At 50.1% G+C, this 20,786-nt stretch overlaps 30 non-coding genes across 30 annotated transcripts; all 30 read left to right on the top strand.

The window, feature by feature from the left end:
- The first annotated feature begins 389 nt into the window (after positions 1-389).
- Positions 390-463, top strand: trnan-guu (transfer RNA asparagine (anticodon GUU)). The gene has a single exon. It is a non-coding gene; the product is annotated as a tRNA-Asn (tRNA).
- A 1,065-nt stretch (positions 464-1,528) lies between these two features.
- trnan-guu (transfer RNA asparagine (anticodon GUU)) lies at positions 1,529-1,602 on the top strand. Its single transcript has one exon. It is a non-coding gene; the product is annotated as a tRNA-Asn (tRNA).
- A 546-nt stretch (positions 1,603-2,148) lies between these two features.
- On the top strand, positions 2,149-2,222 carry trnan-guu (transfer RNA asparagine (anticodon GUU)). The gene has a single exon. It is a non-coding gene; the product is annotated as a tRNA-Asn (tRNA).
- Positions 2,223-2,773: 551 nt separating this feature from the next.
- trnan-guu (transfer RNA asparagine (anticodon GUU)) lies at positions 2,774-2,847 on the top strand. The gene has a single exon. It is a non-coding gene; the product is annotated as a tRNA-Asn (tRNA).
- Positions 2,848-3,912: 1,065 nt separating this feature from the next.
- On the top strand, positions 3,913-3,986 carry trnan-guu (transfer RNA asparagine (anticodon GUU)). Its single transcript has one exon. It is a non-coding gene; the product is annotated as a tRNA-Asn (tRNA).
- A 546-nt stretch (positions 3,987-4,532) lies between these two features.
- On the top strand, positions 4,533-4,606 carry trnan-guu (transfer RNA asparagine (anticodon GUU)). The gene has a single exon. It is a non-coding gene; the product is annotated as a tRNA-Asn (tRNA).
- A 551-nt stretch (positions 4,607-5,157) lies between these two features.
- On the top strand, positions 5,158-5,231 carry trnan-guu (transfer RNA asparagine (anticodon GUU)). The gene has a single exon. It is a non-coding gene; the product is annotated as a tRNA-Asn (tRNA).
- A 427-nt stretch (positions 5,232-5,658) lies between these two features.
- trnan-guu (transfer RNA asparagine (anticodon GUU)) lies at positions 5,659-5,732 on the top strand. The gene has a single exon. It is a non-coding gene; the product is annotated as a tRNA-Asn (tRNA).
- A 542-nt stretch (positions 5,733-6,274) lies between these two features.
- Positions 6,275-6,348, top strand: trnan-guu (transfer RNA asparagine (anticodon GUU)). The gene has a single exon. It is a non-coding gene; the product is annotated as a tRNA-Asn (tRNA).
- A 537-nt stretch (positions 6,349-6,885) lies between these two features.
- trnan-guu (transfer RNA asparagine (anticodon GUU)) lies at positions 6,886-6,959 on the top strand. The gene has a single exon. It is a non-coding gene; the product is annotated as a tRNA-Asn (tRNA).
- A 546-nt stretch (positions 6,960-7,505) lies between these two features.
- Positions 7,506-7,579, top strand: trnan-guu (transfer RNA asparagine (anticodon GUU)). The gene has a single exon. It is a non-coding gene; the product is annotated as a tRNA-Asn (tRNA).
- Positions 7,580-8,130: 551 nt separating this feature from the next.
- On the top strand, positions 8,131-8,204 carry trnan-guu (transfer RNA asparagine (anticodon GUU)). Its single transcript has one exon. It is a non-coding gene; the product is annotated as a tRNA-Asn (tRNA).
- Positions 8,205-9,269: 1,065 nt separating this feature from the next.
- On the top strand, positions 9,270-9,343 carry trnan-guu (transfer RNA asparagine (anticodon GUU)). The gene has a single exon. It is a non-coding gene; the product is annotated as a tRNA-Asn (tRNA).
- A 546-nt stretch (positions 9,344-9,889) lies between these two features.
- Positions 9,890-9,963, top strand: trnan-guu (transfer RNA asparagine (anticodon GUU)). Its single transcript has one exon. It is a non-coding gene; the product is annotated as a tRNA-Asn (tRNA).
- Positions 9,964-10,514: 551 nt separating this feature from the next.
- Positions 10,515-10,588, top strand: trnan-guu (transfer RNA asparagine (anticodon GUU)). Its single transcript has one exon. It is a non-coding gene; the product is annotated as a tRNA-Asn (tRNA).
- Positions 10,589-11,653: 1,065 nt separating this feature from the next.
- Positions 11,654-11,727, top strand: trnan-guu (transfer RNA asparagine (anticodon GUU)). Its single transcript has one exon. It is a non-coding gene; the product is annotated as a tRNA-Asn (tRNA).
- Positions 11,728-12,273: 546 nt separating this feature from the next.
- On the top strand, positions 12,274-12,347 carry trnan-guu (transfer RNA asparagine (anticodon GUU)). The gene has a single exon. It is a non-coding gene; the product is annotated as a tRNA-Asn (tRNA).
- A 551-nt stretch (positions 12,348-12,898) lies between these two features.
- On the top strand, positions 12,899-12,972 carry trnan-guu (transfer RNA asparagine (anticodon GUU)). Its single transcript has one exon. It is a non-coding gene; the product is annotated as a tRNA-Asn (tRNA).
- Positions 12,973-13,399: 427 nt separating this feature from the next.
- Positions 13,400-13,473, top strand: trnan-guu (transfer RNA asparagine (anticodon GUU)). Its single transcript has one exon. It is a non-coding gene; the product is annotated as a tRNA-Asn (tRNA).
- A 542-nt stretch (positions 13,474-14,015) lies between these two features.
- trnan-guu (transfer RNA asparagine (anticodon GUU)) lies at positions 14,016-14,089 on the top strand. The gene has a single exon. It is a non-coding gene; the product is annotated as a tRNA-Asn (tRNA).
- Positions 14,090-14,626: 537 nt separating this feature from the next.
- Positions 14,627-14,700, top strand: trnan-guu (transfer RNA asparagine (anticodon GUU)). Its single transcript has one exon. It is a non-coding gene; the product is annotated as a tRNA-Asn (tRNA).
- Positions 14,701-15,246: 546 nt separating this feature from the next.
- On the top strand, positions 15,247-15,320 carry trnan-guu (transfer RNA asparagine (anticodon GUU)). Its single transcript has one exon. It is a non-coding gene; the product is annotated as a tRNA-Asn (tRNA).
- A 548-nt stretch (positions 15,321-15,868) lies between these two features.
- Positions 15,869-15,942, top strand: trnan-guu (transfer RNA asparagine (anticodon GUU)). The gene has a single exon. It is a non-coding gene; the product is annotated as a tRNA-Asn (tRNA).
- A 439-nt stretch (positions 15,943-16,381) lies between these two features.
- Positions 16,382-16,455, top strand: trnan-guu (transfer RNA asparagine (anticodon GUU)). Its single transcript has one exon. It is a non-coding gene; the product is annotated as a tRNA-Asn (tRNA).
- Positions 16,456-17,108: 653 nt separating this feature from the next.
- trnan-guu (transfer RNA asparagine (anticodon GUU)) lies at positions 17,109-17,182 on the top strand. The gene has a single exon. It is a non-coding gene; the product is annotated as a tRNA-Asn (tRNA).
- Positions 17,183-17,733: 551 nt separating this feature from the next.
- On the top strand, positions 17,734-17,807 carry trnan-guu (transfer RNA asparagine (anticodon GUU)). Its single transcript has one exon. It is a non-coding gene; the product is annotated as a tRNA-Asn (tRNA).
- A 538-nt stretch (positions 17,808-18,345) lies between these two features.
- On the top strand, positions 18,346-18,419 carry trnan-guu (transfer RNA asparagine (anticodon GUU)). Its single transcript has one exon. It is a non-coding gene; the product is annotated as a tRNA-Asn (tRNA).
- Positions 18,420-18,970: 551 nt separating this feature from the next.
- trnan-guu (transfer RNA asparagine (anticodon GUU)) lies at positions 18,971-19,044 on the top strand. Its single transcript has one exon. It is a non-coding gene; the product is annotated as a tRNA-Asn (tRNA).
- A 548-nt stretch (positions 19,045-19,592) lies between these two features.
- On the top strand, positions 19,593-19,666 carry trnan-guu (transfer RNA asparagine (anticodon GUU)). The gene has a single exon. It is a non-coding gene; the product is annotated as a tRNA-Asn (tRNA).
- A 439-nt stretch (positions 19,667-20,105) lies between these two features.
- trnan-guu (transfer RNA asparagine (anticodon GUU)) lies at positions 20,106-20,179 on the top strand. The gene has a single exon. It is a non-coding gene; the product is annotated as a tRNA-Asn (tRNA).
- The last annotated feature ends 607 nt before the right edge of the window (positions 20,180-20,786 follow it).

Raw genomic sequence — 20,786 nt, 5'->3', positions numbered from 1 at the left:
GGGTGATATCCATCTTTGGGGTTGCTGTTTTTCGTTCGCAACTGCATACTTGCTGCCAAGTATGTGTGACCTACAAGTCACATATTTTAAACAATCAAGGCGGTATGGAGAGGAAGTACCAGAGCACCTCCATCTAGCCACCCGGTCCTCTCTCGACGCCCCTGCTTGGCTTCACTCAGTCTCAGTTGCACAATCGTATACCCCACAACCAAAGAGACCGGAACACCCTCCCCCAGTCCCCCGTCCAGTCTCGACACCTGTGGGTTGCGGGTTGTCAGTCTCTGTGGCGCAATCGGTTAGAGCTTTTGGCTGTTAACAACCAAAAAAGACCGGAACACCCTCCCCCAGTCCCCCGTCCAGTCTCGACACCTGTGGGTTGCGCGTTGTCAGTCTCTGTGGCGCAATCGGTTAGCGCGTTCGGCTGTTAACCGAAAGGTTGGTGGTTCAAGCCCACCCAGGGAAGATATCACTGTGTTTTGCCAGGTGCTGCACAAACGTGCAGTGCAACTCTTATGACAGTTATGTTGGTTATACCATGTTATAATCAACCATGTTTTAACCAACCATGGTATAACCATGTTATAACCAGGACGGTCGTTTGATGAACGCAGTCAACTGTTTTATCAAGGGTGATATCCATCTTTGGGGTGCTGTTGTTCGTCCGCAACTGCATACTTGCTGCCAAGTATGTGTGACCTACAACTCACATATTTTAAACAATCAAGGCGGTATGGAGAGGAAGTACCAGAGCACCTCCATCCAGGCACCCGGACCTCTCTCGACGCCCCTGCTTGGCTTCACTCAGTCTCTGTTGCAAAATCGTTTAACCCACAACCAAAAAGACCCGAACACCCTCCTCCACTCCCACGTCCAGTCTCGACACCTGTGGGTTGCGCGTTGTCAGAGTCTATGGCGCAATTGGTTAGCGCGTTTGGCTGTTAACCGAAAGGTTGGTGGTTCAAGCCCACCCAGGGACGATATCACTGTTATTGCCAGGTAATTCAGAATGCTGCACAAAAGTGCAGTGCAACGGTTATGACAGTTATGTTGGTTATACCATGTTATAATCAACCATGTTATAACAAACCATGGTATATCCAGGACGGTCGTTTGATGAACGCAGTCAACTGTTTTATCAAGGGTGATATGCATCTTTGGGGTTGCTGTTGTTCGTTCGCAACTGCATACTTGCTGCCAAGTATGTGTGACCTACAAGTCACATATTTTAAACAATCAAGGCGGTATGGAGAGGAAGTACCAGAGCACGTCCATCTAGCCACCCGGTCCTCTCTCGACGCCCCTGCTTGGCTTCACTCAGTCTCTGTTGCACAATCGTATACCCCACAACAAAAAAGACCGGAACACCCTCCCCCAGTCCCCCGTCCAGCCTCGACACCTGTGGGTTGCGGGTTGTCAGTCTCTGTGGCGCAATCGGTTAGAGCTTTCGGATGTTAACAACCTAAAAAGACCGGAACACCCTCCCCCACTCCCCCGTCCAGTCTTGACACCTGTGGGTTGCGCGTTGTCAGTCTCTGTGGCGCAATCGGTTAGCGCATTCAGCTGTTAACCGAAAGGTTGGTGGTTCAAGCCCACCCAGGGACGATATCACTGTTATTGCCATGTAATTCAGAATGCTGCACAAACGTGCAATGCAACTGTTATGACAGTTATGTTGGTTATACCATGTTATAACAAACCATGGTATAACCATGTTATAACCAGGACGGTCGTTTGATGAACGCAGTCATCTGTTTTATCAAGGGTGATATCCATCTTTGGGGTGCTGTTGTTCGTCCGCAACTGCATACTTGCTGCCAAGTATGTGTGACCTACAAGTCACATATTTTAAGCAATCAAGGCGGTATGGAGAGGAAGTACCAGAGCACCTCCATCTAGCCACCCGGTCCTCTCTCGACGCCCCTGCTTGGCTTCACTCAGTCTCTGTTGCACAATCGTATACCCCACAACCAAAAAGACCGGAACACCCTCCCCCAGTCCCCCGTCCAGCCTCGACACCTGTGGGTTGCGGGTTGTCAGTCTCTGTGGCGCAATCGGTTAGAGCTTTCGGATGTTAACAACCTAAAAAGACCGGAACACCCTCCCCCACTCCCCCGTCCAGTCTTGACACCTGTGGGTTGCGCGTTGTCAGTCTCTGTGGCGCAATGGGTTAGCGCATTCGGCTGTTAACCGAAAGGTTGGTGGTTCAAGCCCACCTAGGGACGATATCACTGTTATTGCCATGTAATTCAGAATGCTGCACAAACGTGCAATGCAACTGTTATGACAGTTATGTTGGTTATACCATGTTATAATCAACCATGTTATAACAAACCATGGTATATCCAGGACGGTCGTTTGATGAACGCAGTCAACTGTTTTATCAAGGGTGATATCCATCTTTGGGGTTGCTGTTTTTCGTTCGCAACTGCATACTTGCTGCCAAGTATGTGTGACCTACAAGTCACATATTTTAAACAATCAAGGCGGTATGGAGAGGAAGTACCAGAGCACCTCCATCTAGCCACCCGGTCCTCTCTCGACGCCCCTGCTTGGCTTCACTCAGTCTCAGTTGCACAATCGTATACCCCACAACCAAAGAGACCGGAACACCCTCCCCCAGTCCCCCGTCCAGTCTCGACACCTGTGGGTTGCGGGTTGTCAGTCTCTGTGGCGCAATCGGTTAGAGCTTTTGGCTGTTAACAACCAAAAAAGACCGGAACACCCTCCCCCAGTCCCCCGTCCAGTCTCGACACCTGTGGGTTGCGCGTTGTCAGTCTCTGTGGCGCAATCGGTTAGCGCGTTCGGCTGTTAACCGAAAGGTTGGTGGTTCAAGCCCACCCAGGGAAGATATCACTGTGTTTTGCCAGGTGCTGCACAAACGTGCAGTGCAACTCTTATGACAGTTATGTTGGTTATACCATGTTATAATCAACCATGTTTTAACCAACCATGGTATAACCATGTTATAACCAGGACGGTCGTTTGATGAACGCAGTCAACTGTTTTATCAAGGGTGATATCCATCTTTGGGGTGCTGTTGTTCGTCCGCAACTGCATACTTGCTGCCAAGTATGTGTGACCTACAACTCACATATTTTAAACAATCAAGGCGGTATGGAGAGGAAGTACCAGAGCACCTCCATCCAGGCACCCGGACCTCTCTCGACGCCCCTGCTTGGCTTCACTCAGTCTCTGTTGCAAAATCGTTTAACCCACAACCAAAAAGACCCGAACACCCTCCTCCACTCCCACGTCCAGTCTCGACACCTGTGGGTTGCGCGTTGTCAGAGTCTGTGGCGCAATTGGTTAGCGCGTTTGGCTGTTAACCGAAAGGTTGGTGGTTCAAGCCCACCCAGGGACGATATCACTGTTATTGCCAGGTAATTCAGAATGCTGCACAAAAGTGCAGTGCAACGGTTATGACAGTTATGTTGGTTATACCATGTTATAATCAACCATGTTATAACAAACCATGGTATATCCAGGACGGTCGTTTGATGAACGCAGTCAACTGTTTTATCAAGGGTGATATGCATCTTTGGGGTTGCTGTTGTTCGTTCGCAACTGCATACTTGCTGCCAAGTATGTGTGACCTACAAGTCACATATTTTAAACAATCAAGGCGGTATGGAGAGGAAGTACCAGAGCACGTCCATCTAGCCACCCGGTCCTCTCTCGACGCCCCTGCTTGGCTTCACTCAGTCTCTGTTGCACAATCGTATACCCCACAACAAAAAAGACCGGAACACCCTCCCCCAGTCCCCCGTCCAGCCTCGACACCTGTGGGTTGCGGGTTGTCAGTCTCTGTGGCGCAATCGGTTAGAGCTTTCGGATGTTAACAACCTAAAAAGACCGGAACACCCTCCCCCACTCCCCCGTCCAGTCTTGACACCTGTGGGTTGCGCGTTGTCAGTCTCTGTGGCGCAATCGGTTAGCGCATTCGGCTGTTAACCGAAAGGTTGGTGGTTCAAGCCCACCCAGGGACGATATCACTGTTATTGCCATGTAATTCAGAATGCTGCACAAACGTGCAATGCAACTGTTATGACAGTTATGTTGGTTATACCATGTTATAACAAACCATGGTATAACCATGTTATAACCAGGACGGTCGTTTGATGAACGCAGTCATCTGTTTTATCAAGGGTGATATCCATCTTTGGGGTGCTGTTGTTCGTCCGCAACTGCATACTTGCTGCCAAGTATGTGTGACCTACAAGTCACATATTTTAAACAATCAAGGCGGTATGGAGAGGAAGTACCAGAGCACCTCCATCTAGCCACCCGGTCCTCTCTCGACGCCCCTGCTTGGCTTCACTCAGTCTCTGTTGCACAATCGTATACCCCACAACCAAAAAGACCGGAACACCCTCCCCCAGTCCCCCGTCCAGCCTCGACACCTGTGGGTTGCGGGTTGTCAGTCTCTGTGGCGCAATCGGTTAGAGCTTTCGGATGTTAACAACCTAAAAAGACCGGAACACCCTCCCCCACTCCCCCGTCCAGTCTTGACACCTGTGGGTTGCGCGTTGTCAGTCTCTGTGGCGCAATGGGTTAGCGCATTCGGCTGTTAACCGAAAGGTTGGTGGTTCAAACCCACCCAGGGACGATATCACTGTTATTGCCAGGTAATTCAGAATGCTGCACAAACGTGCAATGCAACTGTTATGACAGTTATGTTGGTTATACCATGTTATAATCAACCATGTTATAACAAACCATGGTATATCCAGGACGGTCGTTTGATGAACGCAGTCAACTGTTTTATCAAGGCTGATATGCATCTTTGGGGTTGCTGTTTTTCGTTCGCAACTGCATACTTGCTGCCAAGTATGTGTGACCTACAAGTCACATATTTTAAACAATCAAGGCGGTATGGAGAGGAAGTACCAGAGCACCTCCATCTAGCCACCCGGTCCTCTCTCGACGCCCCTGCTTGGCTTCACTCAGTCTCAGTTGCACAATCGTATACCCCACAACCAAAGAGACCGGAACACCCTCCCCCAGTCCCCCGTCCAGTCTCGACACCTGTGGGTTGCGGGTTGTCAGTCTCTGTGGCGCAATCGGTTAGAGCTTTTGGCTGTTAACAACCAAAAAAGACCGGAACACCCTCCCCCAGTCCCCCGTCCAGTCTCGACACCTGTGGGTTGCGCGTTGTCAGTCTCTGTGGCGCAATCGGTTAGCGCGTTCGGCTGTTAACCGAAAGGTTGGTGGTTCAAGCCCACCCAGGGACGATATCACTGTGTTTTCCAGGTGCTGCACAAACGTGCAGTGCAACAATTATGTTGGTTATACCATGTTATAATCAACCATGTTTTAACCAACCATGGTATAACCATGTTATAACCAGGACGGTCGTTTGATGAACGCAGTCAACTGTTTTATCAAGGCTGATATTCTTTGGGGTGCTGTTGTTCATCCGCAACTGCATACTTGCTGCCAAGTATGTGTGACCTACAAGTCACATATTTTAAACAATCAAGGCGGTATGGAGAGGAAGTACCAGAGCACCTCCATCCAGCCACCCGGACCTCTCTCGACGCCCCTGCTTGGCTTCACTCAGTCTCTGTTGCAAAATCGTTTAACCCACAACCAAAAAGACCCGAACACCCTCCCCCACTCCCACGTCCAGTCTCGACACCTGTGGGTTGCGCGTTGTCAGTGTCTGTGGCGCAATTGGTTAGCGCATTTGGCTGTTAACCGAAAGGTTGGTGGTTCAAGCCCACCCAGGGACGATATCACTGTTATTGCCAGGTAATTCAGAATGCTGCACAAAAGTGCAGTGCGACAGTTATGTTGGTTATACCATGTTATAATCAACCATGTTATAACAAACCATGGTATATCCAGGACGGTCGTTTGATGAACGCAGTCAACTGTTTTATCAAGGGTGATATGCATCTTTGGGGTTGCTGTTGTTCGTTCGCAACTGCATACTTGCTGCCAAGTATGTGTGACCTACAAGTCACATATTTTAAACAATCAAGGCGGTATGGAGAGGAATTACCAGAGCACGTCCATCTAGCCACCCGGTCCTCTCTCGACGCCCCTGCTTGGCTTCACTCAGTCTCTGTTGCACAATCGTATACCCCACAACCAAAAAGACCGGAACACCCTCCCCCAGTCCCCCGTCCAGCCTCGACACCTGTGGGTTGCGGGTTGTCAGTCTCTGTGGCGCAATCGGTTAGAGCTTTCGGATGTTAACAACCTAAAAAGACCGGAACACCCTCCCCCACTCCCCCGTCCAGTCTTGACACCCGTGGGTTGCGCGTTGTCAGTCTCTGTGGCGCAATCGGTTAGCGCATTCGGCTGTTAACCGAAAGGTTGGTGGTTCAAGCCCACCCAGGGACGATATCACTGTTATTGCCATGTAATTCAGAATGCTGCACAAACGTGCAATGCAACAGTTATGTTGGTTATACCATGTTATAACAAACCATGGTATAACCATGTTATAACTAGGACGGTCGTTTGATGAACGCAGTCATCTGTTTTATCAAGGGTGATATCCATCTTTGGGGTGCTGTTGTTCGTCCGCAACTGCATACTTGCTGCCAAGTATGTGTGACCTACAAGTCACATATTTTAAACAATCAAGGCGGTATGGAGAGGAAGTACCAGAGCACCTCCATCTAGCCACCCGGTCCTCTCTCGACGCCCCTGCTTGGCTTCACTCAGTCTCTGTTGCACAATCGTATACCCCACAACCAAAAAGACCGGAACACCCTCCCCCAGTCCCCCGTCCAGCCTCGACACCTGTGGGTTGCGGGTTGTCAGTCTCTGTGGCGCAATCGGTTAGAGCTTTCGGATGTTAACAACCTAAAAAGACCGGAACACCCTCCCCGAATCCCCCGTCCAGTCTTGACACCCGTGGGTTGCGCGTTGTCAGTCTCTGTGGCGCAATCGGTTAGCGCATTCGGCTGTTAACCGAAAGGTTGGTGGTTCAAGCCCACCCAGGGACGATATCACTGTTATTGCCATGTAATTCAGAATGCTGCACAAACGTGCAATGCAACTGTTATGACAGTTATGTTGGTTATACCATGTTATAACAAACCATGGTATAACCATGTTATAACCAGGACGGTCGTTTGATGAACGCAGTCATCTGTTTTATCAAGGGTGATATCCATCTTTGGGGTGCTGTTGTTCGTCCGCAACTGCATACTTGCTGCCAAGTATGTGTGACCTACAAGTCACATATTTTAAGCAATCAAGGCGGTATGGAGAGGAAGTACCAGAGCACCTCCATCTAGCCACCCGGTCCTCTCTCGACGCCCCTGCTTGGCTTCACTCAGTCTCTGTTGCACAATCGTATACCCCACAACCAAAAAGACCGGAACACCCTCCCCCAGTCCCCCGTCCAGCCTCGACACCTGTGGGTTGCGGGTTGTCAGTCTCTGTGGCGCAATCGGTTAGAGCTTTCGGATGTTAACAACCTAAAAAGACCGGAACACCCTCCCCCACTCCCCCGTCCAGTCTTGACACCTGTGGGTTGCGCGTTGTCAGTCTCTGTGGCGCAATGGGTTAGCGCATTCGGCTGTTAACCGAAAGGTTGGTGGTTCAAGCCCACCTAGGGACGATATCACTGTTATTGCCATGTAATTCAGAATGCTGCACAAACGTGCAATGCAACTGTTATGACAGTTATGTTGGTTATACCATGTTATAATCAACCATGTTATAACAAACCATGGTATATCCAGGACGGTCGTTTGATGAACGCAGTCAACTGTTTTATCAAGGGTGATATCCATCTTTGGGGTTGCTGTTTTTCGTTCGCAACTGCATACTTGCTGCCAAGTATGTGTGACCTACAAGTCACATATTTTAAACAATCAAGGCGGTATGGAGAGGAAGTACCAGAGCACCTCCATCTAGCCACCCGGTCCTCTCTCGACGCCCCTGCTTGGCTTCACTCAGTCTCAGTTGCACAATCGTATACCCCACAACCAAAGAGACCGGAACACCCTCCCCCAGTCCCCCGTCCAGTCTCGACACCTGTGGGTTGCGGGTTGTCAGTCTCTGTGGCGCAATCGGTTAGAGCTTTTGGCTGTTAACAACCAAAAAAGACCGGAACACCCTCCCCCAGTCCCCCGTCCAGTCTCGACACCTGTGGGTTGCGCGTTGTCAGTCTCTGTGGCGCAATCGGTTAGCGCGTTCGGCTGTTAACCGAAAGGTTGGTGGTTCAAGCCCACCCAGGGAAGATATCACTGTGTTTTGCCAGGTGCTGCACAAACGTGCAGTGCAACTCTTATGACAGTTATGTTGGTTATACCATGTTATAATCAACCATGTTTTAACCAACCATGGTATAACCATGTTATAACCAGGACGGTCGTTTGATGAACGCAGTCAACTGTTTTATCAAGGGTGATATCCATCTTTGGGGTGCTGTTGTTCGTCCGCAACTGCATACTTGCTGCCAAGTATGTGTGACCTACAACTCACATATTTTAAACAATCAAGGCGGTATGGAGAGGAAGTACCAGAGCACCTCCATCCAGGCACCCGGACCTCTCTCGACGCCCCTGCTTGGCTTCACTCAGTCTCTGTTGCAAAATCGTTTAACCCACAACCAAAAAGACCCGAACACCCTCCTCCACTCCCACGTCCAGTCTCGACACCTGTGGGTTGCGCGTTGTCAGAGTCTGTGGCGCAATTGGTTAGCGCGTTTGGCTGTTAACCGAAAGGTTGGTGGTTCAAGCCCACCCAGGGATGATATCACTGTTATTGCCAGGTAATTCAGAATGCTGCACAAAAGTGCAGTGCAACGGTTATGACAGTTATGTTGGTTATACCATGTTATAATCAACCATGTTATAACAAACCATGGTATATCCAGGACGGTCGTTTGATGAACGCAGTCAACTGTTTTATCAAGGGTGATATGCATCTTTGGGGTTGCTGTTGTTCGTTCGCAACTGCATACTTGCTGCCAAGTATGTGTGACCTACAAGTCACATATTTTAAACAATCAAGGCGGTATGGAGAGGAAGTACCAGAGCACGTCCATCTAGCCACCCGGTCCTCTCTCGACGCCCCTGCTTGGCTTCACTCAGTCTCTGTTGCACAATCGTATACCCCACAACAAAAAAGACCGGAACACCCTCCCCCAGTCCCCCGTCCAGCCTCGACACCTGTGGGTTGCGGGTTGTCAGTCTCTGTGGCGCAATCGGTTAGAGCTTTCGGATGTTAACAACCTAAAAAGACCGGAACACCCTCCCCCACTCCCCCGTCCAGTCTTGACACCTGTGGGTTGCGCGTTGTCAGTCTCTGTGGCGCAATCGGTTAGCGCATTCGGCTGTTAACCGAAAGGTTGGTGGTTCAAGCCCACCCAGGGACGATATCACTGTTATTGCCATGTAATTCAGAATGCTGCACAAACGTGCAATGCAACTGTTATGACAGTTATGTTGGTTATACCATGTTATAACAAACCATGGTATAACCATGTTATAACCAGGACGGTCGTTTGATGAACGCAGTCATCTGTTTTATCAAGGGTGATATCCATCTTTGGGGTGCTGTTGTTCGTCCGCAACTGCATACTTGCTGCCAAGTATGTGTGACCTACAAGTCACATATTTTAAACAATCAAGGCGGTATGGAGAGGAAGTACCAGAGCACCTCCATCTAGCCACCCGGTCCTCTCTCGACGCCCCTGCTTGGCTTCACTCAGTCTCTGTTGCACAATCGTATACCCCACAACCAAAAAGACCGGAACACCCTCCCCCAGTCCCCCGTCCAGCCTCGACACCTGTGGGTTGCGGGTTGTCAGTCTCTGTGGCGCAATCGGTTAGAGCTTTCGGATGTTAACAACCTAAAAAGACCGGAACACCCTCCCCCACTCCCCCGTCCAGTCTTGACACCTGTGGGTTGCGCGTTGTCAGTCTCTGTGGCGCAATGGGTTAGCGCATTCGGCTGTTAACCGAAAGGTTGGTGGTTCAAACCCACCCAGGGACGATATCACTGTTATTGCCAGGTAATTCAGAATGCTGCACAAACGTGCAATGCAACTGTTATGACAGTTATGTTGGTTATACCATGTTATAATCAACCATGTTATAACAAACCATGGTATATCCAGGACGGTCGTTTGATGAACGCAGTCAACTGTTTTATCAAGGCTGATATGCATCTTTGGGGTTGCTGTTTTTCGTTCGCAACTGCATACTTGCTGCCAAGTATGTGTGACCTACAAGTCACATATTTTAAACAATCAAGGCGGTATGGAGAGGAAGTACCAGAGCACCTCCATCTAGCCACCCGGTCCTCTCTCGACGCCCCTGCTTGGCTTCACTCAGTCTCAGTTGCACAATCGTATACCCCACAACCAAAGAGACCAGAACACCCTCCCCCAGTCCCCCGTCCAGTCTCGACACCTGTGGGTTGCGGGTTGTCAGTCTCTGTGGCGCAATCGGTTAGAGCTTTTGGCTGTTAACAACCAAAAAAGACCGGAACACCCTCCCCCAGTCCCCCGTCCAGTCTCGACACCTGTGGGTTGCGCGTTGTCAGTCTCTGTGGCGCAATCGGTTAGCGCGTTCGGCTGTTAACCGAAAGGTTGGTGGTTCAAGCCCACCCAGGGAAGATATCACTGTGTTTTGCCAGGTGCTGCACAAACGTGCAGTGCAACTCTTATGACAGTTATGTTGGTTATACCATGTTATAATCAACCATGTTTTAACCAACCATGGTATAACCATGTTATAACCAGGACGGTCGTTTGATGAACGCAGTCAACTGTTTTATCAAGGGTGATATCCATCTTTGGGGTGCTGTTGTTCGTCCGCAACTGCATACTTGCTGCCAAGTATGTGTGACCTACAACTCACATATTTTAAACAATCAAGGCGGTATGGAGAGGAAGTACCAGAGCACCTCCATCCAGGCACCCGGACCTCTCTCGACGCCCCTGCTTGGCTTCACTCAGTCTCTGTTGCAAAATCGTTTAACCCACAACCAAAAAGACCCGAACACCCTCCTCCACTCCCACGTCCAGTCTCGACACCTGTGGGTTGCGCGTTGTCAGAGTCTGTGGCGCAATTGGTTAGCGCGTTTGGCTGTTAACCGAAAGGTTGGTGGTTCAAGCCCACCCAGGGACGATATCACTGTTATTGCCAGGTAATTCAGAATGCTGCACAAAAGTGCAGTGCAACGGTTATGACAGTTATGTTGGTTATACCATGTTATAATCAACCATGTTATAACAAACCATGGTATATCCAGGACGGTCGTTTGATGAACGCAGTCAACTGTTTTATCAAGGGTGATATGCATCTTTGGGGTTGCTGTTGTTCGTTCGCAACTGCATACTTGCTGCCAAGTATGTGTGACCTACAAGTCACATATTTTAAACAATCAAGGCGGTATGGAGAGGAAGTACCAGAGCACGTCCATCTAGCCACCCGGTCCTCTCTCGACGCCCCTGCTTGGCTTCACTCAGTCTCTGTTGCACAATCGTATACCCCACAACAAAAAAGACCGGAACACCCTCCCCCAGTCCCCCGTCCAGCCTCGACACCTGTGGGTTGCGGGTTGTCAGTCTCTGTGGCGCAATCGGTTAGAGCTTTCGGATGTTAACAACCTAAAAAGACCGGAACACCCTCCCCCACTCCCCCGTCCAGTCTTGACACCTGTGGGTTGCGCGTTGTCAGTCTCTGTGGCGCAATCGGTTAGCGCATTCGGCTGTTAACCGAAAGGTTGGTGGTTCAAGCCCACCCAGGGACGATATCACTGTTATTGCCATGTAATTCAGAATGCTGCACAAACGTGCAATGCAACTGTTATGACAGTTATGTTGGTTATACCATGTTATAACAAACCATGGTATAACCATGTTATAACCAGGACGGTCGTTTGATGAACGCAGTCATCTGTTTTATCAAGGGTGATATCCATCTTTGGGGTGCTGTTGTTCGTCCGCAACTGCATACTTGCTGCCAAGTATGTGTGACCTACAAGTCACATATTTTAAACAATCAAGGCGGTATGGAGAGGAAGTACCAGAGCACCTCCATCTAGCCACCCGGTCCTCTCTCGACGCCCCTGCTTGGCTTCACTCAGTCTCTGTTGCACAATCGTATACCCCACAACCAAAAAGACCGGAACACCCTCCCCCAGTCCCCCGTCCAGCCTCGACACCTGTGGGTTGCGGGTTGTCAGTCTCTGTGGCGCAATCGGTTAGAGCTTTCGGATGTTAACAACCTAAAAAGACCGGAACACCCTCCCCCACTCCCCCGTCCAGTCTTGACACCTGTGGGTTGCGCGTTGTCAGTCTCTGTGGCGCAATGGGTTAGCGCATTCGGCTGTTAACCGAAAGGTTGGTGGTTCAAACCCACCCAGGGACGATATCACTATTATTGCCAGGTAATTCAGAATGCTGCACAAACGTGCAATGCAACTGTTATGACAGTTATGTTGGTTATACCATGTTATAATCAACCATGTTATAACAAACCATGGTATATCCAGGACGGTCGTTTGATGAACGCAGTCAACTGTTTTATCAAGGCTGATATGCATCTTTGGGGTTGCTGTTTTTCGTTCGCAACTGCATACTTGCTGCCAAGTATGTGTGACCTACAAGTCACATATTTTAAACAATCAAGGCGGTATGGAGAGGAAGTACCAGAGCACCTCCATCTAGCCACCCGGTCCTCTCTCGACGCCCCTGCTTGGCTTCACTCAGTCTCAGTTGCACAATCGTATACCCCACAACCAAAGAGACCGGAACACCCTCCCCCAGTCCCCCGTCCAGTCTCGACACCTGTGGGTTGCGGGTTGTCAGTCTCTGTGTCGCAATCGGTTAGAGCTTTTGGCTGTTAACAACCAAAAAAGACCGGAACACCCTCCCCCAGTCCCCCGTCCAGTCTCGACACCTGTGGGTTGCGCGTTGTCAGTCTCTGTGGCGCAATCGGTTAGCGCGTTCGGCTGTTAACCGAAAGGTTGGTGGTTCAAGCCCACCCAGGGACGATATCACTGTGTTTTCCAGGTGCCGCACAAACGTGCAGTGCAACAGTTATGTTGGTTATACCATGTTATAATCAACCATGTTTTAACCAACCATGGTATAACCATGTTATAACCAGGACGGTCGTTTGATGAACGCAGTCAACTGTTTTATCAAGGCTGATATTCTTTGGGGTGCTGTTGTTCATCCGCAACTGCATACTTGCTGCCAAGTATGTGTGACCTACAAGTCACATATTTTAAACAATCAAGGCGGTATGGAGAGGAAGTACCAGAGCACCTCCATCCAGCCACCCGGACCTCTCTCGACGCCCCTGCTTGGCTTCACTCAGTCTCTGTTGCAAAATCGTTTAACCCACAACCAAAAAGACCCGAACACCCTCCCCCACTCCCACGTCCAGTCTCGACACCTGTGGGTTGCGCGTTGTCAGTGTCTGTGGCGCAATTGGTTAGCGCATTTGGCTGTTAACCGAAAGGTTGGTGGTTCAAGCCCACCCAGGGACGATATCACTGTTATTGCCAGGTAATTCAGAATGCTGCACAAAAGTGCAGTGCGACAGTTATGTTGGTTATACCATGTTATAATCAACCATGTTATAACAAACCATGGTATATCCAGGACGGTCGTTTGATGAACGCAGTCAACTGTTTTATCAAGGGTGATATGCATCTTTGGGGTTGCTGTTGTTCGTTCGCAACTGCATACTTGCTGCCAAGTATGTGTGACCTACAAGTCACATATTTTAAACAATCAAGGCGGTATGGAGAGGAATTACCAGAGCACGTCCATCTAGCCACCCGGTCCTCTCTCGACGCCCCTGCTTGGCTTCACTCAGTCTCTGTTGCACAATCGTATACCCCACAACCAAAAAGACCGGAACACCCTCCCCCAGTCCCCCGTCCAGCCTCGACACCTGTGGGTCGCGGGTTGTCAGTCTCTGTGGCGCAATCGGTTAGAGCTTTCGGATGTTAACAACCTAAAAAGACCGGAACACCCTCCCCCACTCCCCCGTCCAGTCTTGACACCCGTGGGTTGCGCGTTGTCAGTCTCTGTGGCGCAATCGGTTAGCGCATTCGGCTGTTAACCGAAAGGTTGGTGGTTCAAGCCCACCCAGGGACGATATCACTGTTATTGCCATGTAATTCAGAATGCTGCACAAACGTGCAATGCAACAGTTATGTTGGTTATACCATGTTATAACAAACCATGGTATAACCATGTTATAACTAGGACGGTCGTTTGATGAACGCAGTCATCTGTTTTATCAAGGGTGATATCCATCTTTGGGGTGCTGTTGTTCGTCCGCAACTGCATACTTGCTGCCAAGTATGTGTGACCTACAAGTCACATATTTTAAACAATCAAGGCGGTATGGAGAGGAAGTACCAGAGCACCTCCATCTAGCCACCCGGTCCTCTCTCGACGCCCCTGCTTGGCTTCACTCAGTCTCTGTTGCACAATCGTATACCCCACAACCAAAAAGACCGGAACACCCTCCCCCAGTCCCCCGTCCAGCCTCGACACCTGTGGGTTGCGGGTTGTCAGTCTCTGTGGCGCAATCGGTTAGAGCTTTCGGATGTTAACAACCTAAAAAGACCGGAACACCCTCCCCGAATCCCCCGTCCAGTCTTGACACCCGTGGGTTGCGCGTTGTCAGTCTCTGTGGCGCAATCGGTTAGCGCATTCGGCTGTTAACCGAAAGGTTGGTGGTTCAAGCCCACCCAGGGACGATATCACTGTTATTGCCATGTAATTCAGAATGCTGCACAAACGTGCAATGCAACTGTTATGACAGTTATGTTGGTTATACCATGTTATAACAAACCATGGTATAACCATGTTATAACCAGGACGGTCGTTTGATGAACGCAGTCATCTGTTTTATCAAGGGTGATATCCATCTTTGGGGTGCTGTTGTTTGTCCGCAACTGCATACTTGCTGCCAAGTATGTGTGACCTACAAGTCACATATTTTAAACAATCAAGGCGGTATGGAGAGGAAGTACCAGAGCACCTCCATCTAGCCACCCGGTCCTCTCTCGACGCCCCTGCTTGGCTTCACTCAGTCTCAGTTGCACAATCGTATACCCCACAACCAAAGAGACCGGAACACCCTCCCCCAGTCCCCCGTCCAGTCTCGACACCTGTGGGTTGCGGGTTGTCAGTCTCTGTGGCGCAATCGGTTAGAGCTTTTGGCTGTTAACAACCAAAAAAGACCGGAACACCCTCCCCCAGTCCCCCGTCCAGTCTCGACACCTGTGGGTTGCGCGTTGTCAGTCTCTGTGGCGCAATCGGTTAGCGCGTTCGGCTGTTAACCGAAAGGTTGGTGGTTCAAGCCCACCCAGGGACGATATCACTGTGTTTTCCAGGTGCTGCACAAACGTGCAGTGCAACTCTTATGACAGTTATGTTGGTTATACCATGTTATAATCAACCATGTTTTAACCAACCATGGTATAACCATGTTATAACCAGGACGGTCGTTTGATGAACGCAGTCAACTGTTTTATCAAGGCTGATATTCTTTGGGGTGCTGTTGTTCATCCGCAACTGCATACTTGCTGCCAAGTATGTGTGACCTACAAGTCACATATTTTAAACAATCAAGGCGGTATGGAGAGGAAGTACCAGAGCACCTCCATCTAGCCACCCGGTCCTCTCTCGATGCCCCTGCTTGGCTTCACTCAGTATCAGTTGCACAATCGTATACCCCACAACCAAAGAGACCGGAACACCCTCCCCCAGTCCCCCGTCCAGTCTCGACACCTGTGGGTTGCGGGTTGTCAGTCTCTGTGGCGCAATCGGTTAGAGCTTTTGGCTGTTAACAACCAAAAAAGACCGGAACACCCTCCCCCAGTCCCCCGTCCAGTCTCGACACCTGTGGGTTGCGCGTTGTCAGTCTCTGTGGCGCAATCGGTTAGCGCATTCGGCTGTTAACCGAAAGGTTGGTCGTTCAAGCCCACCCAGGGACGATATCACTGTGTTTGCCAGGTTCTGCACAAACATGCAGTGCAACTCTTATGACAGTTATGTTGGTTATACCATGTTATAATCAACCATGTTTTAACCAACCATGGTATAACCATGTTATAACCAGGACGGTCGTTTGATGAACGCAGTCAACTGTTTTATCAAGGGTGATATCCATCTTTGGGGTGCTGTTGTTCGTCCGCAACGGCATACTTGCTGCCAAGTATGTGTGACCTACAAGTCACATATTTTAAACAATCAAGGCGGTATGGAGAGGAAGTACCAGAGCACCTCCATCTAGCCACCCGGTCCTCTCTCGACGCCCCTGCTTGGCTTCACTCAGTCTCTGTTCCACAATCGTATACCCCACAACCAAAAAGACCGGAACACCCTCCCCCAGTCCCCCGTCCAGTCTCGACACCTGTGGGTTGCGCGTTGTCAGTCTCTGTGGCGCAATCGGTTAGCGCGTTCGGCTGTTAACCGAAAGGTTGGTGGTTCAAGCCCACCCAGGGACGATATCACTGTGTTTGCCAGGTGCTGCACAAACGTGCAGTGCAACTCTTATGACAGTTATGTTGGTTATACCATGTTATAATCAACCATGTTATAACAAACCATGGTATATCCAGGACGGTCGTTTGATGAACGCAGTCAACTGTTTTATCAAGGGTGATATGCATCTTTGGGGTTGCTGTTTTTCGTTCGCAACTGCATACTTGCTGCCAAGTATGTGTGACCTACAAGTCACATATTTTAAACAATCAAGGCGGTATGGAGAGGAAGTACCAGAGCACCTCCATCTAGCCACCCGGTCCTCTCTCGACGCCCCTGCTTGGCTTCACTCAGTCTCAGTTGCACAATCGTATACCCCACAACCAAAGAGACCGGAACACCCTCCCCCAGTCCCCCGTCCAGTCTCGACACCTGTGGGTTGCGGGTTGTCAGTCTCTGTGGCGCAATCGGTTAGAGCTTTTGGCTGTTAACAACCAAAAAAGACCGGAACACCCTCCCCCAGTCCCCCGTCCAGCCTCGACACCTGTGGGTTGCGGGTTGTCAGTCTCTGTGGCGCAATCGGTTAGAGCTTTTGGCTGTTAACAACCAAAAAAGACCGGAACACCCTCCCCCAGTCCCCCGTCCAGTCTTGACACCTGTGGGTTGCGCGTTGTCAGTCTCTGTGGCGCAATGGGTTAGCGCATTCGGCTGTTAACCGAAAGGTTGGTGGTTCAAGCCCACCCAGGGACGATATCACTGTGTTTGCCAGGTGCTGCACAAACATGCAGTGCAACTCTTATGACAGTTATGTTGGTTATACCATGTTATAATCAACCATGTTTTAACCAACCATGGTATAACCATGTTATAACCAGGACGGTCGTTTGATGAACGCAGTCAACTGTTTTATCAAGGGTGATATCCATCTTTGGGGTGCTGTTGTTCGTCCGCAACTGCATACTTGCTGCCAAGTATGTGTGACCTACAAGTCACATATTTTAAACAATCAAGGCGGTATGGAGAGGAAGTACCAGAGCACCTCCATCTAGCCACCCGGTCCTCTCTCGACGCCCCTGCTTGGCTTCACTCAGTCTCTGTTCCACAATCGTATACCCCACAACCAAAAAGACCGGAACACCCTCCCCCAGTCCCCCGTCCAGCCTCGACACCTGTGGGTTGCGGGTTGTCAGTCTCTGTGGCGCAATCGGTTAGAGCTTTCGGATGTTAACAACCAAAAAAGACCGGAACACCCTCCCACACTCCCACGTCCAGTCTTGACACCTGTGGGTTGCGCGTTGTCAGTCTCTGTGGCGCAATTGGTTAGCGCGTTCGGCTGTTAACCGAAAGGTTGGTGGTTCAAGCCCACCCAGGGACGATATCACTGTTATTGCCATGTAATTCAGAATGCTGCACAAACGTGCAGTGCAACTCTTATGTTGGTTATACCATGTTATAATCAACCATGTTTTAACCAACCATGGTATATCCAGGACGGTCGTTTGATGAACGCAGTCAACTGTTTTATCAAGGCTGATATTCTTTGGGGTGCTGTTGTTCATCCGCAACTGCATACTTGCTGCCAAGTATGTGTGACCTACAAGTCACATATTTTAAGCAATCAAGGCGGTATGGAGAGGAAGTACCAGAGCACCTCCATCTAGCCACCCGGTCCTCTCTCGACGCCCCTGCTTGGCTTCACTCAGTCTCTGTTGCACAATCGTATACCCCACAACCAAAAAGACCGGAACACCCTCCCCCAGTCCCCCGTCCAGCCTCGACACCTGTGGGTTGCGGGTTGTCAGTCTCTGTGGCGCAATCGGTTAGAGCTTTCGGATGTTAACAACCTAAAAAGACCGGAACACCCTCCCCCACTCCCCCGTCCAGTCTTGACACCTGTGGGTTGCGCGTTGTCAGTCTCTGTGGCGCAATGGGTTAGCGCATTCGGCTGTTAACCGAAAGGTTGGTGGTTCAAGCCCACCCAGGGACGATATCACTGTTATTGCCAGGTAATTCAGAATGCTGCACAAACGTGCAATGCAACTGTTATGACAGTTATGTTGGTTATACCATGTTATAATCAACCATGTTATAACAAACCATGGTATATCCAGGACGGTCGTTTGATGAACGCAGTCAACTGTTTTATCAAGGGTGATATGCATCTTTGCGGTTGCTGTTTTTCGTTCGCAACTGCATACTTGCTGCCAAGTATGTGTGACCTACAAGTCACATATTTTAAACAATCAAGGCGGTATGGAGAGGAAGTACCAGAGCACCTCCATCTAGCCACCCGGTCCTCTCTCGACGCCCCTGCTTGGCTTCACTCAGTCTCAGTTGCACAATCGTATACCCCACAACCAAAGAGACCGGAACACCCTCCCCCAGTCCCCCGTCCAGTCTCGACACCTGTGGGTTGCGGGTTGTCAGTCTCTGTGGCGCAATCGGTTAGAGCTTTTGGCTGTTAACAACCAAAAAAGACCGGAACACCCTCCCCCAGTCCCCCGTCCAGTCTCGACACCTGTGGGTTGCGCGTTGTCAGTCTCTGTGGCGCAATCGGTTAGCGCGTTCGGCTGTTAACCGAAAGGTTGGTGGTTCAAGCCCACCCAGGGACGATATCACTGTGTTTTCCAGGTGCTGCACAAACGTGCAGTGCAACTCTTATGACAGTTATGTTGGTTATACCATGTTATAATCAACCATGTTTTAACCAACCATGGTATAACCATGTTATAACCAGGACGGTCGTTTGATGAACGCAGTCAACTGTTTTATCAAGGCTGATATTCTTTGGGGTGCTGTTGTTCATCCGCAACTGCATACTTGCTGCCAAGTATGTGTGACCTACAAGTCACATATTTTAAACAATCAAGGCGGTATGGAGAGGAAGTACCAGAGCACCTCCATCTAGCCACCCGGTCCTCTCTCGATGCCCCTGCTTGACTTCACTCAGTATCAGTTGCACAATCGTATACCCCACAACCAAAGAGACCGGAACACCCTCCCCCAGTCCCCCGTCCAGTCTCGACACCTGTGGGTTGCGGGTTGTCAGTCTCTGTGGCGCAATCGGTTAGAGCTTTTGGCTGTTAACAACCAAAAAAGACCGGAACACCCTCCCCCAGTCCCCCGTCCAGTCTCGACACCTGTGGGTTGCGCGTTGTCAGTCTCTGTGGCGCAATCGGTTAGCGCATTCGGCTGTTAACCGAAAGGTTGGTGGTTCAAGCCCACCCAGGGACGATATCACTGTGTTTGCCAGGTTCTGCACAAACATGCAGTGCAACTCTTATGACAGTTATGTTGGTTATACCATGTTATAATCAACCATGTTTTAACCAACCATGGTATAACCATGTTATAACCAGGACGGTCGTTTGATGAACGCAGTCAACTGTTTTATCAAGGGTGATATCCATCTTTGGGGTGCTGTTGTTCGTCCGCAACTGCATACTTGCTGCCAAGTATGTGTGACCTACAAGTCACATATTTTAAACAATCAAGGCGGTATGGAGAGGAAGTACCAGAGCACCTCCATCTAGCCACCCGGTCCTCTCTCGACGCCCCTGCTTGGCTTCACTCAGTCTCTGTTCCACAATCGTATACCCCACAACCAAAAAGACCGGAACACCCTCCCCCAGTCCCCCGTCCAGTCTCGACACCTGTGGGTTGCGCGTTGTCAGTCTCTGTGGCGCAATCGGTTAGCGCGTTCGGCTGTTAACCGAAAGGTTGGTGGTTCAAGCCCACCCAGGGACGATATCACTGTGTTTGCCAGGTGCTGCACAAACGTGCAGTGCAACTCTTATGACAGTTATGTTGGTTATACCATGTTATAATCAACCATGTTATAACAAACCATGGTATATCCAGGACGGCCGTTTGATGAACGCAGTCAACTGTTTTATCAAGGGTGATATGCATCTTTGGGGTTGCTGTTTTTCGTTCGCAACTGCATACTTGCTGCCAAGTATGTGTGACCTACAAGTCACATATTTTAAACAATCAAGGCGGTATGGAGAGGAAGTACCAGAGCACCTCCATCTAGCCACCCGGTCCTCTCTCGACGCCCCTGCTTGGCTTCACTCAGTCTCAGTTGCACAATCGTATACCCCACAACCAAAGAGACCGGAACACCCTCCCCCAGTCCCCCGTCCAGTCTCGACACCTGTGGGTTGCGGGTTGTCAGTCTCTGTGGCGCAATCGGTTAGAGCTTTTGGCTGTTAACAACCAAAAAAGACCGGAACACCCTCCCCCAGTCCCCCGTCCAGCCTCGACACCTGTGGGTTGCGGGTTGTCAGTCTCTGTGGCGCAATCGGTTAGAGCTTTTGGCTGTTAACAACCAAAAAAGACCGGAACACTCTCC

This window comes from Mchenga conophoros, linkage group LG3 (assembly GCF_057382185.1).
Source record: "Mchenga conophoros isolate Kocher_MC1m ecotype Shallow Benthic linkage group LG3, M_conophoros_male_GT1.1, whole genome shotgun sequence".
NCBI lineage: Eukaryota > Metazoa > Chordata > Actinopteri > Cichliformes > Cichlidae > Mchenga > Mchenga conophoros.
Note: the sequence above shows the minus strand (reverse complement) of the source record. Positions and strands in the feature narration are given on the sequence as shown.